Here is an 18,252-nt window from a genome sequence, read left to right as displayed (position 1 = left end):
TTGGTTTTTATAATATCCATTATTGCATTATTGTTTTGCTTGCTCAAATTTGAAATCCAGTTAATTTAATTTTCATCTTACTTGCATTGCAGTATTAAATAAATATTCATACAGCCCAAATTGTAAAAACAAACAACTTTGTTTTTCATTGTGCTCGATAAAACAAGCTTAACTTGAATCTCTTGAGAGTAAAGCTCTCAAAAACAAATGTTCAAACAGTACTTCACTCATTTGGCATAACATAAAACCTAGCCAAAATATACAACTTTTATTTCTTTGAACAACTTTTTCTTAAATGAGCAGAAAAGAATCTTTCTTTGACCAGGTTTAAGACCATCAACCATTGAGGGAATGGACCTTTGGAGATCTGCCCTTGAGAATAATATAAGCTCTTTGTTAACGAAGTCTTTGTAGTTTATAAGTTTCTCTTTATGATCGCGACAGGTGCCAGGCTGCAACAATGAAGATTGTAAAATATACAATAATTATACATCCTAGAAGAGTAAGCTTTTGTAAGTAAATTATTTGGCAATCACACCTCAAAATTACGCATCCAGATCTTCCTATCTTCAGCTTTTTTGTAAAATATACAATAATTATACATCCTAGAAGAGTAAGCTTTTGTAAGTAAATTATTTGGCAATCACACCTCAAAATTACGCATCCAGATCTTCCTATCTTCAGCTTTTTTCTTACTGAACGCCATCTCAATTGCATTTCCATCAAAATCATCTTCTCAAATGAAGTCTTTTTTGTACTTATCAAGACCTCGAAAGTACTCTCTCCCTTCCTTGGGAGTACTTGTACCCAACCCCTGCATAAATACCAATAACAGAATAAGCAAACAGTGAAAGAAGAATTATAAACATTATATGGAGTTTCCTGTGCTTACAAGTTAAAACAACAAACCTTATAGTACTTTATCTTCCAACTAGCTGCGCTATTCCCCAATCTTTCTCTCCATGCTTCATATTCCGGTATAGAATAAAATGATAATATTGTACCATTTGAATGACAAGTCTGCTGTGAAAGATAAATGTGGATATAATACCCAAAAGAGACTTTTACTTAAAATATCTACAACTCAAAGGATTTCAAGACCAAATAAAATAGACAACATGCAACATCAATCTACTAACCCTTATAACGGGAGTAGTGAACTCAACCATGAAAGATGGAACCTTATGTAGTTATGGCCAAAAGGAATGAATGAAGTTAATCAGAAGCCCTTTGATGTGGGAGCCATCATGATCCTGAATCACACATAAACATGAGACTTTATAGCTTTGGTGATTAAGAAAACCATCTATAATATATTGTGTCTCATCCTATTCTATTGAAACTAAGCATAGAATTAAGATATTATTAAACTATGATCTTTAAGCAAGTAACCTCACCTGATCAGCCATAATCATCAAATGACCATATCTCAAAGACTTCACATTTGTGTACTCCTTGTTTTGCTGCAGCCCAAGTATCTTCTTTATATTTTGAATTTCTTCATTATCCATTATTTGTTTGCTACTAGCTTCCCGCACATTGAGCAATTTTCCTCTCAACGGAAACACACCATAGTGGTCTCGGCACACTACAGAAAGCCAGGCCATCTTCATACAACAAAAGAAGAAAAAATCAAATTAAGTTAAACATTCTTCATTCTTTGTATGTTGGGGATTTGTAATGACATACTCTAAATTAAATGAATATATGTTTCACCGTTTTCTTTTAAACCCCAAAAATTGAAATGCATTTCTTTCTATTGGTATATACAATAAACAACTAACCGCAAGAGCCTTGGCGGAATCTCCCTCCGTCAATATCAAGGTACATTTCTCAGAGTTCCTTCCACCAGCATCATTGGCATCCTCGAGCTTTACAATCCCACGAATCCTCTGGGTCTTAGTTCCATCAGTTTTTTTCAGATCTTTACTTTGTTTAAAATTAGCCCATGATAGGAGGGTGTCTACTATTCCAGATTTTTCAACTGCATAGGTTTAAAACATGTGAGTGTTAAAAAAACATTTCCTCTAATTGATCCAATTACAAACAACAAATGATGCATTACTAACCATCCTTAAGCATTGATTCGGGAACATCACACTTAGAACCAAAACTAGCTTGTCTAGTTGTTAGTGTCTCCTTAGTTTGAGAATCAAAAGCTGGATTGTCAATCAGAGCATTGACAAAAACCCACAAATGATTCTTTATAGTATGAGCTTTCACATTGGCATCCTTCTTTTTCTTATTTACTTTATTCATTACATAGGTAGTAATCTAATTTGTAATGTAATCGACATGACTCCCACCCTTGATTGTAGCAATTGAATTAACAAAACTGACCTGAAAAAGAGCAAATTAAGGTGTGTAAGACAAAAAATTAACATCAATAAACCTCCAAATTACTATACTTCAGAAGTTTGCTATTCACCTGTTGAAACTGCCCATCGCTTAGACTCACACAAATCTCCCACCTATCGCCTACTTTGGCATGAATCCTAAATAACAACAAACAAATCATGTTAAATAACAACAACGGGAAACAAACCGACACGCACAGATTGAGTTCCCAAACTATGTGTTTGTAGAAACAAACCTTGGCAGGGGTGTGGGTTTAGACTTCTCAGCACATTTTAGGAAGAGATCAGCGTAATCACGGAACGACTTAAAACGAATCAAGTTTCCATTGAGTTCAACCTTAACAGTCTTTCCAAGGCACCCTGCCATGTCCAACACACGCTTTTTCATCAAAGCAACAACATCCTCTTCAAGATAAGTCATCTTAAACTTCTCCAAGTCAGGCTTAAAGGTCACCTTAGTCCAATTCTCACCAGCTTTGCATTTAGTTATCACTGGTTCAGACTTCGTCCCCATATTGTTTGAGAAAACCTTCATAACAAAACCAATCAACTCAAAAATCATAAGGAAGATGATACTCAATATTCAAGTAACAGAAAATCAGGCTTCATTTTGATTTGCAAACAAACAAATATTCCAACAAATTCAACTTCAATTTATAAAATCAAAGATCAAAAACCCTAGCAGAACCCTAAAATTGAACGCCAAATCCAACCCTAAAATCAAGAAACGAATCACTACCTGCTTATACTTCTTCAGACGACGTCCATTAGCAGTCTCAATGATAAACTCAGTTGAAAAAATGTTGGTGAGCTTCGCACCATAGCCATTCCGACCACCGGTAGTTTTTTTCACATTATCATCATAGTTACTGCTAGTAAGAAGGTGACCAAAGATCAACTCCGGAACGGAGGAATTTAGAGATTTAGGGTTTCGAATTGATTTCTTCGATTGGGAAGTTGGGAGAAAGAATTGGGAAGTTGGGTGAATGAACAAGAAGAACGAATTTGAAGAAAAAATATAATTTGTAAAATATTATTAAATAAATGAGGACTTATATGCAATAATTAAAAGTTTTTTTTAGAATGAATCTCACAGTAAAGTTATTTTACCATAGAGCTGATGTGACTTAGTTTAACTTAGAATTGATTAGGGTTTTGTTTCAATTGCAGTGACTTCACCACTAAAGTCAAATAGGTGACTGCACCATAGAAGCTATATATATATATATATATATATATATATATATATAATATATATATATAGGATCAAATGACACCAAAGTGTCAAAGTTTAATTTGACACCAAAATCTCAACCGTTAAAAGAATTGATCTAACGGTGATACTAGATGAAATAAAATAATAATAAAAACATACCTAGCATATTTTTATCCTAAAGAATAGACTATTTAGTATCACCGTTAGATTAATTTTTTTAACGGTTGAGATTTGGTGTCAAATTAAACTTTGACACCTTGGTGTCATTTGATCTTATCCCTATATATATATATATATATATATATATATATATATATATATATATATATATATATATATATATATATATATATATATATATATATATATATATATATATAACCTAGCTGGTTATGTTCGTCACTCCTGATATGGTTTGGTAAACATTGGCTGGTGGTGGTGTGTCTGTAAAAAAGAACTTGCAAAGAACTATACATACTACAATTAGACCAAGCTCGTCTCCCGCCATTGTACGTACAAAGACAAACCTTATATTAGATTTCCTCAAGCATTGATTTCCATAGATATCTATATAATCATTGTTATCTGGTGGAGCGGTGGCTAGTGGATCAACTGAACCTAAAAATCAAAGCAAAATAAATAATCTAGAAAATCAAAAGTGTCTTAAAATATCAAATAAAATATATATAAGTTTCTTGAAGTAAAGTAAAACAATATATATGTTACTCCCTCCGTTTTTTATTATAAGTCGTTTTAGAAAAAAAATTGTATTTTAATATAAGTTGTTTTACAATTCCAATGAATAATTAATACTATTTTTCCTATTATATCCTTAAATATTTATTATTCTCTCTCTTTTCAATTATATAAATTTATCTTCCACATGTCATTAATAAAGGATAATTTTGTAAAAACCTTCATAATTTCTCATTTTCATACAACAATTATTATTTTTCTTAATCTGTGTGAAAAGTCTAAAACGACTTATAATAAAAAACCGAGGGAGTATAAGTTTTAAGTATTTTGAAGTTTGAGTGTAATAAAACGAAAGAAGAAGAAAAAGAAGTTTAATTACTGGCGATGGAAGTTTAAATATTTTATTATTATGATATATTTTATTTTTCATTTTTAATTATATTGCAATTTTAAACTATTGATGTTGTTTTGGGTGTGCCATGTATATTAATTTAATATTATTTTAACATAAATGTGTGTGCGCATGCGTGCTCGCACACGTTTTTGTTTGTATGTCGTATGTATAAATTTAATATTATTTTAATATAAAATAAACTCTATAATTTTACGCTTCGATTTTATATTTCGAATTTAACTAGATAAAATAAATTAAGGTAAAAATTTGACTCTAACAATTTTAATGCTATGTTAACACTATATCTACACGTTTTCAAAACATTTTAAGAGTGGCATAGAAAACAAAGAAAGGATAAAATGATTAAAAAAAACAAAGTATATAAATACGACGTAGTTTTTTTTTTTGACAGAAAATAAATGATATTCATTCATTTAAATCGATAGAGTACATCGATGCAATACAAATTCAAAATCGCCAAAAACAAAAAGGATGAATCTGCGAACAAATCCACAGCATCCATGTTAATAGCATAAAACGGCAAATTGCATATGCCTACAAATATTAATGTATTGACTGTATTGAGATGTACGAAATATTCATGCTTCCGGATCTGTAGCGTTGACGGCACCAAAGTCATTGATTGAATCTGCACTAGATCGAAACTAATCTTTCAACCTGAAACAAATGAACACCGCACAAAAACGGAAAAACAAAATACCCGCACAAAGACGAGAAATCAAAATACACCACAGAAATATGGGAAATCAAAACAAACGATGACGCACGAAATAAAAAAAACCAAAAAAAAAAGTGTGAAAATCACTTATTTAAGTAATACATAAACAAAAACGATTTGGAGGGGTGATTTTGGATCAAAATTGATCTAAATCACCCCTCTTTTACATGTATGAACATGGATTTTTCTTTTAGGTTCTTGATTTGTAATATTCTCTCAATTTTTTTTTATGTATGTTGACTAAAATACTCAATTTTATTTGTTTTTGAAAAATCCAAAAACAAATGAAGAATTTTTTAGTTGTCTTTATTTTAAATGTCCTTATTTTATAACATGCTTACTAAAATCCTTTTTTTTTTATAAATATATCCTTGAATCTTTTAACCATTTGATTTCAGCTTAATTTCACGTGTAAATATCTCTTGAAAAAGATCAACTCCCTAAATAAAACTTGACTAGTTAGAATTGTTTATTTTTAATTTAATTTAAAAAATTCATATATTAAGATATATTTCCAAAAAGAAAATCCATATGTTGATACATGTGTTGGCTGGAAATTTCGTTTAGAGAAAATATTCTTTGAAGAGTTAGAATTCGAAGAAGGATGGTTACTGATGACCATTTCTGAGATTAAAAATGGCTACTGATGGCCATGTTTTGAGGGTGTTGTTTAAGTTGAAGTGAAGATGATTAGAATTGGAGCTAATTCAAAGTGAATTGTCTTTAAGACTTAAACGTTTTGCGAAATACGAATGGTACTGAAGCTTGGCGTGTTTTCGTGGCATTCTCGATTCTGATCACGTTGCCACGTATCGAAAGAGGATTCAGGCGGGAGGATTTGAATTTCGAAATAGTCTGTGTAACCGAACAAGGACAGATGGCATCCCAGGGATTCATGTGAGCAACGTGGCATCAGATTAGTGTAGGACCGTTAGGGTCGAAATTAGTATAAATAAGGGTCTTAATGTTAGGGTTCCGTGTGTTCATTTTGTACAAATCACTCACAAATTACTCAAGTATCAAGTGTTAAGAGAACGAGTTCGCTGAGAAATGTACGTATGACACCAACACCATTCTAAATACATTTGTATCTTTCTTTATTCAAGTATCTTTTCAATTCCTTTATTTTTTTTTTCGTTTAACTTTCATTTCAAAGCATTTTACGTTTCTGCATTTAACATTCTTGCACATTATATTCTTGTACTTTATATTTCTGCAGTTTACACGCTTTTTATGTTTTCTTAGTCGTATGATCATATCACAAACGAGTTTTCGAAGCAAGAACAAACAAATATGAACCAAATCATATCAAAAGGCAATTGTTTGACTATGTCCTAGGACAATCTAGTCGATCCTACGCGTAACCAAAGTATATTTTATAGTTTGGAGGACTAGCGGTTGTTTACCGGAAATCACCGTAAACAAATTGGCACGCCCAGTGGGACTGTGTCAAACAGATTGTTATTAATTGATTGTTCTGTTTTGTCTAGAAAATATCAAGACCTTGTATGAACCTTAGGAACGGTAAATTAACCAGCAGTGCGCAGCCGATTCCTAAACGAAGGTACAACAAGAAAATGGTCAATGTGGCCAGTGGAGGGGGAGATCAAGATCCCCCACAGGGGTCAGGAACAGTAGCGGCAAATTCTACGCATGTTTCCACTTCTACTCAAGAAGCGCAGGATATACCAGGTTTGACAGGATCTGCAGCCATAAGTAGTTCCCAAGCTATTCCCGAAAATACATCAGGGCCAACAGGGACTGTTCCAGTCTCGAGTTCGACTACCGTGCCTCCGCTTACAGGCGCAAGCGAGAAACCACCTTTCTCGACAAACGCTGCAAGTCAATTATTTACCCTAGGGCCATCCTCATCTGTTTAGAAAGTTGGAGACCCAACAACCCATATGGAATGCCATATTCATACATGGTAGGATTACGAGGGGCAGGGCCTACATACACTGCGCCTAACCCAACGACGTTTTTGCCAAATGTCGGTTCGATAGGTCGAAGCGCACAAAACACAGGCTTCTCTGCCCAAATACCTCCCTTAACTACCAATAGTCAAGCGGCATTTCAACAGGAAATGGATGCAAGTAACCATGATATGTTAGGTGTCCTTGCTAGAGAATTGGGGTCGATATTTAATCCATTAGCGACAAACATTGCCAGGACTAACCAGGAGAATGTAGAAACATATCAAAAAATATCTTCGCAAATAGGACAGATGGCGGATTTCTTAGGAGTCCCACAAAATAGGCGAAAAAACAACCAATCAACCTATCAAGAAGGGGACCCAGTTCTAGAACAAATTCGAAATGCAGTTCCGCCACCTAGGCCGACGCCAGTCGAACGAAATCAAGTGGTAGATTTAGAAACTCAAAATCAAACGACTAACGTTGGTCAACAAGAAGTTCCCCAACAACAGCATAGAGTAGTTGTAGTGGGAAGAGACGAACATCCTGATGAAGTTGTACATAGGGTTAGGAGAGACAATTTGGCAACAGAAAACAATCTCACTGCCATGATAGAAAGAATAATGGCTAATAATGGCCTTAATAATGGACTTCGACATCCAAACTACACATCCCCCATACCCGAATATATTATGCAAACAGAATTGCCAAGAGGTACCAAGGTACCTGTCATACCCCAATTTTTGACCCTAAGATCATATATCATTCATATCCCAATCATTAATCAAGAGCTTCACTTGGAAGTTTTGTTTGTGGTGTTGCACTCACCTCATCCATAAGAGGGACCGTCAAGCACCAATGATTGTTTATCTTGTATGCATATTATACTAACCCAAATACCAAAAATATTGCTTTGTTTCTTTGTAGGCTTTTGTTTTGTAGGTACCAAGCCAAGACATGCAATAAACAAGGCATTTTCCACATTTTGGACTGATGAAATCGATTTCTCTCTTGGGTAAATCGATTTCCCTACATCAATTTTCAACAAAATCACATTCTGGACAGCATGAAATCGATTTCCCTCCTGGGTAAATCGATTTCCCTAGTGTATTTTGCGCCAAATTCTCTTCTGGAACAGAGTGAAATCGATTTCACTCTTGGGGGAAATCGATTTCCTTAAGGCGAAATTCTAAAAAATAGAGAGGGAAGCTTGATTTGATTTTGGCACCTATTTTCTTTGACCATTTTTGTCATTTTACCAATTTTCCACCTCACCAAAATAATTCCCTTCATTAATTCCATTTTAACCTCATTTTACCATTTTTTACCATTTAAATGCCACTTTAATCACCAATTAAACACAAGTTAATCAACCAAGAGCAAATGACCAAATTGCCACTACTCTTGCTCTCATCCTATAAATAGAGGCCACTACTCTCTCATTTCTCAAGCTTGGAGAGCCAAAAAATTGCTTGCAAATTCATTTCTCACCCTTTCCAAAACCCTCACCCAAAGTTCATTTTCATAAGATTAGTGAGATTCACATTGAATCTTGCTAATTTTGAACTAAACCTCCTACATTTCTCTCTTTTCTTTGGTTGTTCATCTCCAAATTTGAAGGATCTATACACTTTGTGCTTGCTCTTGAAGCTACTCCAAGACTTTTGTTCAAGAAGTGGTAATTTGCTAGATCCATGATGTAGATCTTTATTGCTTGTGTTCAATGAATCTTTGATGCTATATTGATGATATTTGCTGGTTTTGTGATGGAAATTTCGTGCTCAAGTTGATGTGTGATCATAAGGTGTTTGTATATTTGTTCAAATCAAGTTTCATGCCTTTAAATGATGTTTTTGCTGAAATTTACACTAATGAAATCGATTTCCTTAAGGATGAAATCGATTTCCTGCTAAACGTAACTTGTTTTTTTTTGAAAACTGCACTATGGAAATCGATTCCCCCTGCATGAAATCGATTTCCTGCTGGCAGAATGTGGTTTTTTGCCTTTTTTATGCTTGTTTTGGCTTCCTTCTTCCTCCACTTCATTAATATCATTGGATCTAGGATGTTGATAGCTTTGAAAGGACCAAATCCATAATATTAGATGAATGATATTAATGATAGTGTGAGTTGATTATCTTTTGTGAATTTTATTCTTCTTCCTCCATTTCATTAATATCATTGGATCTAGGATGTTGATAGGTTTGAAAGGACCAAATCCATAATATTAGATGAATGATATTAATGATAGTGTGAGTTGATTTTACTTTATGCATTTTATCTTCTTCTTCTCCTTTTTTTTCTTTTGATCGATGAAAGTCTTAACACTTTGAGAATTCTTATGGATTCTTAGTAAAGACTAGATCGTTACCTATTTTCTTTTCGTGCGGTATTGCTTTCGGAGAATGATCTACATATCATTTCTCTCGCATGCATTAGCACATAAAGTTTTGACCGGCCTCGTTGTAGGGTGATTTCTACATTAATCACTTGGGGATCTGCTTAACATAGTGCAATATTTCGTGTCCCGAATAAAAAAGATCAAATATGGAAGAGAATTGTATGCGGTTGATTTAAGACTTATGGAAATTTATCGTGTAGTCGCTATGATTTTATCAAGCTTCTGATAAAGTTCCATTGAATTTAAATCCGAGAACATCCTTCACTCACCATCGATCTTTACTACTAACTTTGATAACATACTGGACAAGTTTCAAGATGGTTATCTTTAACATCTAACAATTGACTTTAATTTCCGCACTTTACTATACTGTTCTTTATATTTCTCGCTTTATTGCTTTATTTTATCATTTCATCATATTTACATTCCGCTATTTTTCTCTTTGTCCATTTGGACATATGTTTATGTTTCCGCTATTTTCCCTTTGTCCACTTGGACCATACTTTACTTTTATGCTAAAACACTAATAAATAACAAAAATCTAAAAAACACCTAAGGCTCTCTTTTGGACTATTGGTTACTATCCCGAGCATTTTGGAGATTCGGACTTATGGACTTAGGACCTCTGGACTCTCATTCTGTTATTACTCTGCTGTTATTCTGTCTGTCTGGCATTGGATTGTTGTCTGTTTGTATGTGCAGGTATTTCCTTGAAAGTCCTTGATGGTTAATTCCAAGGCATTGAGATAAGGATTTTACCCGAAAACAGCCGTTACTCTGCCCGATTTTTGTCAGAATTTTAATGTGCTTAATGCAAAGTGGTGCTAAGACAATAAGTTCATCTGGATCCCCAAGTGATAATGTTGGTTTAGTATTGATATTCCAAAGGAAGGGAAATCTACCTTGACTCACAATGTCAAGTGTTGGCTTCTTATTTCGGTTAGACCGTTCTTTTCCTTAGCTTTTATTTTACGCAATAGGATAGCCTCTTCATCTCCTCCCACTTCTTAAATTTTCAAAATCTTCTCCCTTTTTCCAAAACATTCTTATGTTTGCAAACCTTTTCAAAACCTTTTCTTTAAAAAATATCTTTTGCCCTTAGTGGCCTTTTTTCTTCAAAGCTTAGACACTGTTAATTGTCGAAACGAGTGGTTATACCCCACGATTTTGAAATTGATTGATATAATGAGATCTTTTCCGCGTGAGAGAGCTAGTGGCATACTCGTTGATTTTATCCGAGTTGGAGCCCTTCTTTCATTTGCGATGCAAAGAACTCATTTTTTCTCATGCTCAAGATCAATGGCTGAGTATTTCTCTCCAACGACGATAAAGTGTTTATTTGTTTTTTTAAAAAAAACATTTTTCCCTTTAAGCGGAACTACATTAGCTCTGACTTCTCCATTGCACCGAGGAGGTATGTAGGCACAAAGCTTAACGCTTTGCCGAGCTTATTTTAAAAATAAAACAAACTCTTTTTTAGCACACACGACACAAATTTTCAAAAAGGTTCCTGTGGAATACCACAGATATGAGGGGTGCTTAAAACCTTCCCCTTGTATAATCAACACCCGAACCTGAGTTCTCTTCCTTGTTTTAAAAACAAAACTTTGGGTTTTTCGTTCTTTTCCCTTTTCCTTTGAAAAAATAAAGCGCGGTGGCGATTTCAAACGAAATATTGATTCGAGCCAATCCTATGGCTTCGATATCAGATTTTCCCCGCTACAGAAAAATGGCGACTTCACTGGGGATCCAGTTTTAAGTGTGTTAAGCCTATTTTTGTTTGTCTGTGTGTTTTTATTTGTATATATTGTTGTGTGCTTTGTTTGTTTATTTTCTTTATTTTCTTTTTGGTGCTCGATGGTTCCTCTGTGATGAGATAAAGTTCTAACCCGGACTTTGGTGAGTAACTTGAGATAGGAGGTGGTAAGACCAATAGTCGCATGTCAGGAGCAATCCTTACCATGAGCGTCATATGGTGGAACCCCAATCAGTAGAGGCCTCATGGAAGGTAGTAGAGGTTGTTACGAACCATCGTGATAACGCTATTACTTTCAATAGTGAGTGTCCGTAGAAGCTGAATGGCCTAGAACCTTTTTAACCCATCTAAGCCTTTTTAGGATGTAGTGCAGAAACAAGATCAAGTACCAATTTGAGCTTGTTTTCATGCGATACTACGCTCAGACGAGGTCTTTTTAGGCATATTGTTGGCGCCCATGAGCAATTGTGTGTGCCGGTAATATCCGATAGAAGATTGAAAACTCTGGGAACCTTTGTAGAACCCGATTGGCAGGTACAAAACTCCTTAGATCACGCCTTGTGGGATGGGTAGACCCATGGCTCCATGCTCGTGACGTCGAACCTAAGAACCTAGATTGTGTGATTTTGTGTGATTTGCTGTGATCTTGTGTGCTCTTGATTGTGGTTGATGCATAAACCATGCATTCATGCATTCATAAAAAATGACATTCACAAATGGTTTTTAAGGAACTTAGAGACTTTCTTTGTAAACATCACAAGTACCATGGATCAAAAGAGAAGCATCAAGAAGTACACTTTCAGGAATTCAAGTGCAAAGGAATTGAAAGAGCTAGCAACTTTGGTTCCTAATATTGACAACTTCAAAAACCGTTATGGAAAATTGATCTCTATCTTGAAGACCAAAGTAAAAAAGCGAAAGAGACAACAAGAGGATTTATTTTCCTCTAGTAGTCAAGAAGATTCAGTTGCATGGAAGGAAGTTGCTGATAAGTTGATGGTCGAGAATGCTCATTTGAAGGCCTTTTATGAAGATGAGTTGGAGAAGCTCCGTAGGAAGCTGCGGAGAGGAGTTGGATCTTCGTCAGAAGTGTTCCCTTCTAGTTTTTAGCTTTTCTTTACTTTGTAATTTTGGATCTTTGAATCCTTTTGTAAGCTTTTCTATTACTAATTAAAGAATACTGTTATGTTTTATGTTGTTTTTGTTAATGTTTACAATTAATGTCTTAAAGTTCCTTGAAAACCAATAAAAATCATTTGCATTGCATTTCATGCATCATTCTGCATTTTGGTCTTGCTTCCGAGAGTATTCCCGAGGTCTTATTCAGTGTTCTTCATACAGAATCAAGCTGTATCACCGGTATAACACTCGAGCTAACTGCAAGAAGAAGATGGAAGGTCTTGAACAAGAGAATCGTGAGCTACGTGAAGAGGTTGTTACTTTGAGATATGGTGTGGATCGTCTCACTGCTCTGGTTGAGACATTGATGGCTACTCAGAATCAGAATCAGAATCAAGTTCCTCCTCCCAATGCCCAAACTCAGGGTCAGACCACTGTGATTTCTGAAATTGCTGCTGCAACAATTCCTGCTGTTCCTGTTGGTACTACTCAGCAACGTATGCCTAATGGATATCCTTGGGGTATGCCTGAAGGTTATCTGTCTGTTCCTGAGATGACTCGTCCGTTGACTCCTGTTATGGTCAACACGTCTCCTATTTGTTAGAACAAGATTTGTTCTGATCAATTATCTTAGTTTTGATGATAACAATAATATGAATTTTGCTTAAGATTATATGGTACTCTAATCCAATGCAATTTCCCTTTCAGGAAATATATAAAGAGTACGCATAATTCAGCGCTCAGAAGCTTTGTCTCAAAGGGTTCAGCATGCAACATCAGAACATGGTCTGGCAAGACATCAGAAGATGGTCGAAGCAGAATCAGAACATGGTCTATGGAAGCATCAGAAGAACAAGAGAACAAAAGCACTGAAGTTCTGATGGTATCACGCTCAGAAGCACTTCAAGGTCAGAAGATCAGAAGATGCTATGCACCAAGCTGTTTGACTCTGATGATATTCAAACGTTGTATTCACAAACATCAGATCAGAAGAAAGTACAAGTGGCAAGCTACGCTGACTGACAAAAGGAACGTTAAAAGCTACTAAAGGCTACGTCAGTAGACACAGCGTGAACAAGGCTCGAGGTAGTTGACAAAAGCGTATAACATTAAATGCGATGCTGTACGGAACACGCAAAGCATTAAATGCACTCAACGGTCATCTTCTCCAACGCCTATAAATATGAAGTTCTGATGAGAAGCAAGGTTAACGATCCTGAACAAAAACAACGCCTATTAACTTGCTGAAACGCTGTTCAAATTAAAAGCTCAGAATCTTCATCTTCATCAAAGCTCACTACATTGCTGTTGTAATATATTAGTGAGATTAAGCTTAAACGATTAAGAGAAATATCACAGTTTGTGATTATAGCTTTCAAGAAGCATTTGTAATACTCTTAGAATTGATTACATTAAGTTGTAAGGAACTAGAGTGATCGTGTGGATCAGAATACTCTAGGAAGTCTTAGAGGTTATCTAAGCAGGTTGTAACTAGAGTGATCGTGTGGATCAGTATACTCTAGAAAAGTCTTAGAGGGTATCTAAGCAGTTGTTCCTGGAGTGATCAGTGTGTGATCAGAAGACTCTGGAAGACTTAGTTGCTGACTAAGTGGAGAACCATTGTAATCCGTGCGATTAGTGGATTAAATCCTCAGTTGAGGTAAATCATCTCTGCGGGGGTGGACTGGAGTAGTTTAGTTAACAACGAACCAGGATAAAAATAACTGTGCAATTTATTTTTATCTGTCAAGTTTTTAAAGCTACACTTATTCAAACCCCCCCTTTCTAAGTGTTTTTCTATCCTTCAATTGGCATCAGAGCGCCGGTTCTAAGGTGCAAGCACTTAACCGTGTTTAGAAAAGATTCAGGAAGAGAAAAACGCTTCAGTAAAAGATGGTTGATGAAAGTGAAAAGTCTACACCTGCATCTACATCTGGCTCTGCTGAGCAATACAACGGTAACAATGGTTATACTAGACCGCCGGTATTTGATGGTGAAAACTTTGAATACTGGAAAGATAAACTGGAAAGTTACTTTCTTGGTCTAGATGGTGATCTATGGGATCTTCTGATGGATTGTTACAAACATCCAGTAAATGCCAGAGGCGTAAAGCTGACAAGGCAAGAAATGAATGATGATCAGAAAAAGCTTTTCAGGAATCATCATAAATGCAGAACTGTTTTGCTGAATGCTATCTCTCATGCTGAGTATGAGAAGATATCTAACAGGGAAACGGCCTATGACATATATGAGTCCTTGAAAATGACTCATGAAGGAAATGCTCAAGTCAAGGAGACTAAAGCTCTAGCTTTAATCCAGAAGTATGAAGCCTTCAAGATGGAGGATGATGAAGACATTGAAAAGATGTTTTCAAGATTTCAAACTCTTACTGCTGGATTGAGAGTTCTTGACAAGGGATACACCAAGGCTGATCACGTAAAGAAGATCATCAGAAGCTTACCCAGAAGATGGGGTCCTATGGTGACTGCATTCAAGATTGCAAAGAATCTGAATGAAGTTTCTCTGGAAGAGCTTATCAGTGCCTTGAGAAGTCATGAAATAGAGCTGGACGCAAATGAGCCTCAAAAGAAAGGTAAGTCTATTGCATTAAAATCCAATATCAAGAAATGCACTAACGCTTTTCAGGCTAGAGAAGAAGATCCTGAAGAATCGGAATCTGAAGAAGAAGATGAACTGTCCTTGATCTCCAGAAGGCTAAATCAACTCTGGAAGACCAAGCAAAGGAAGTTCAGAGGCTTCAGAAGTTCAAAGAAATTTGAACGTGGAGAATCTTCTGATGACAGAAGATTTGACAAGAAGAAGGTCATGTGCTATGAATGCAATGAGCCTGGACACTTCAAGAATGAATGTCCGAATCTTCAGAAGGAAAATCCCAAGAAGAAGTTTCATAAGAAGAAAGGTCTTATGGCAACCTGGGATGAGTCAGAAGATGATTCAGACTCTGAAGATGAGCAGGCTAACTGTGCGCTGATGGCGACAGAAGATGACAGATCAGAATCTACATCAGAATCAGATTCTGAAGAGGTATTTTCTGAACTTACTAGAGATGAGTTAGTTTCCGGTCTAACTGAACTTCTGGAACTCAAGTCTCAGATCAGTCTCAAATACAAAAAGCTGAAAAAGCTATTTGAATTTGAAACAAAGAAACTTGAGTTGGAGAATTCTGAATTAAAAGAAAAACTTTTAAAATTATCCAATAATGTTGGATCTCCTTCTGATTCAGAAAAATCCACTCCTAGTCTAAACCATATTCTGAAAGAATATGATTTAAGTTTCAGGAAGTTCTTATCTAGAAGTATTGGCAGAAGTCAGCTAGCTTCTATGATATATGCTGTGTCTGGAAACAAAAGAGTCGGCATTGGTTTTGAGGGTGAAACCCCATACAAACTTGAACCTGTTGATGAAATGAAACTCGCATACAAGCCATTGTATGATCAGTTCAAGTATGGCCATTCCCATGATATTAGGCACACTTCACATGCTCAAAGTTTTCACATAACACACACCAAAAAGCATGTGACACAACCTAGGAAATATCATGAAACTCACATTAAAAATTATCATGCTGTTCCTCCTATTGCTTACAATGTTAAACCCAAGTTCAATCAGAACTTGAGAAAATCTAACAAGAAAGGACCCAAGAAAATGTGGGTACCTAAGGATAAGATTATTCCTATTGCAGATATCCTTGACTGCAAAAAGGACAAAGCACAACATGTCATGGTACCTGGACTCTGGATGCTCACGACACATGACAGGAAGAAGGTCTATGTTCCAAGACCTGGTGCTTAAGTCTGGAGGAGAAGTCAAGTTTGGAGGAGATCAGAAGGGCAAGATAATTGGCTCTGGAACTATAAAGTCTGGTAACTCTCCTTCCATTTCTAATGTACTTCTTGTAGAAGGATTAACACATAACCTCTTATCTATCAGTCAATTGAGTGACAATGGTTATGATATAATCTTTAATCAAGAGTCTTGCAAGGCTGTAAATCAGAAGGATGGCTCAATCCTATTTACAGGCAAGAGGAAGAACAACATTTATAAGACAAATCTGCAAGATCTTATGAGTCAGAAGGTGACTTGTCTTATGTCTATTTCTGAAGAGCAGTGGGTCTGGCACAGAAGATTAGGTCATGCTAGTTTGAGAAAGATTTCTCAGATTAACAAACTGAATCTTGTCAGAGGACTCCCTAATCTGAAATTCAAATCGGATGCTCTTTGTGAAGCATGTCAGAAGGGCAAGTTCTCCAAACCTGCATTCAAGTCCAAGAATGTTGTTTCTACCTCAAGGCCATTAGAACTCTTGCACATTGATCTGTTTGGCCCAGTCAAAACAGCATCTGTCAGAGGAAAGAAATATGGATTAGTCATCGTAGATGATTATAGCCGCTGGACGTGGGTAAAATTCTTGAAACACAAGGATGAGACTCATTCAGTGTTCTTTGATTTCTGCATTCAGATTCAATCTGAAAAAGAGTGTAAAATCATAAAGGTTAGAAGTGATCATGGTGGTGAATTTGAGAACAGATCCTTTGAAGAATTCTTCAAAGAAAATGGTATTGCCCATGATTTCTCTTGTCCTAGAACTCCACAGCAAAATGGGGTTGTAGAACGAAAGAATAGGACTCTGCAAGAAATGGCCAGAACCATGATCAATGAAACCAATATGGCTAAGCATTTCTGGGCAGAAGCAATAAACACTGCATGCTATGTTCAGAATAGAATCTCTATCAGACCTATTCTAAATAAGACTCCCTATGAATTGTGGAAGAATAGAAAGCCCAACATTTCATATTTCCATCCTTTTGGATGTGTATGCTTTATTCTGAACACTAAAGATCATCTTGGTAAGTTTGATTCCAAAGCACAAAAATGTTTCCTTCTTGGATATTCCGAACGCTCAAAAGGCTACAGAGTATACAATACTGAAACATTGATTGTAGAAGAATCAATCAATATCAGGTTTGATGATAAGCTTGGTTCTGAAAAACCAAAGCAGTTTGATAATTTTGCAGATTGTGATATTGATATATCAGAAGTTGTTGAGCCAAGAAGCAACGCATCAGAAGCAAAGAATCTGAAGATCAAGTATCAGCTTCTCTGGAGAATCTAAGCATTTCTGAAGAACCATCTGTCAGAAGATCATCCAGACTCATTTCTGGTCATTCAGAAGATGTCATTCTTGGAAAGAAGGATGATCCAATCAGAACAAGAGCATTCCTTAAGAACAATGCAGACTGTCAATTAGGTCTTGTGTCTTTGATCGAGCCAACTTCTGTTGATCATGCTCTAGAAGATCCAGACTGGATAATTGCTATGCAAGAAGAACTAAATCAGTTTACAAGGAATGATGTTTGGGATCTTGTTCCTAGACCAGATGGATTCAATATAATCGGCACAAAATGGGTCTTCAGAAACAAGCTCAGTGAGAAAGGTGAAGTGGTAAGGAACAAAGCCAGACTGGTGGCTCAGGGTTATAGTCAGCAAGAAGGGATTGACTATACAGAAACCTTTGCACCAGTGGCCAGGTTAGAATCTATTCGTCTATTAATTTCATTTGCCACTCAACATAACATCACTCTCTATCAAATGGATGTTAAGAGTGCCTTCTTAAATGGTTATATAGATGAAGAAGTTTAT

The 18,252-nt window shown here is 35.8% G+C and overlaps 1 pseudogene; it reads right to left on the bottom strand.

The window, feature by feature from the left end:
• Positions 1-248: 248 nt before the first annotated feature.
• LOC131642853 (DNA topoisomerase 2-like) lies at positions 249-7,116 on the bottom strand (annotated as a pseudogene).
• Between the last annotated feature and the right edge of the window lie 11,136 nt (positions 7,117-18,252).

Source organism: Vicia villosa, unplaced genomic scaffold, assembly GCF_029867415.1.
Source record: "Vicia villosa cultivar HV-30 ecotype Madison, WI unplaced genomic scaffold, Vvil1.0 ctg.005929F_1_1, whole genome shotgun sequence".
Lineage (NCBI taxonomy): Eukaryota > Viridiplantae > Streptophyta > Magnoliopsida > Fabales > Fabaceae > Vicia > Vicia villosa.
Note: the sequence above shows the minus strand (reverse complement) of the source record. Positions and strands in the feature narration are given on the sequence as shown.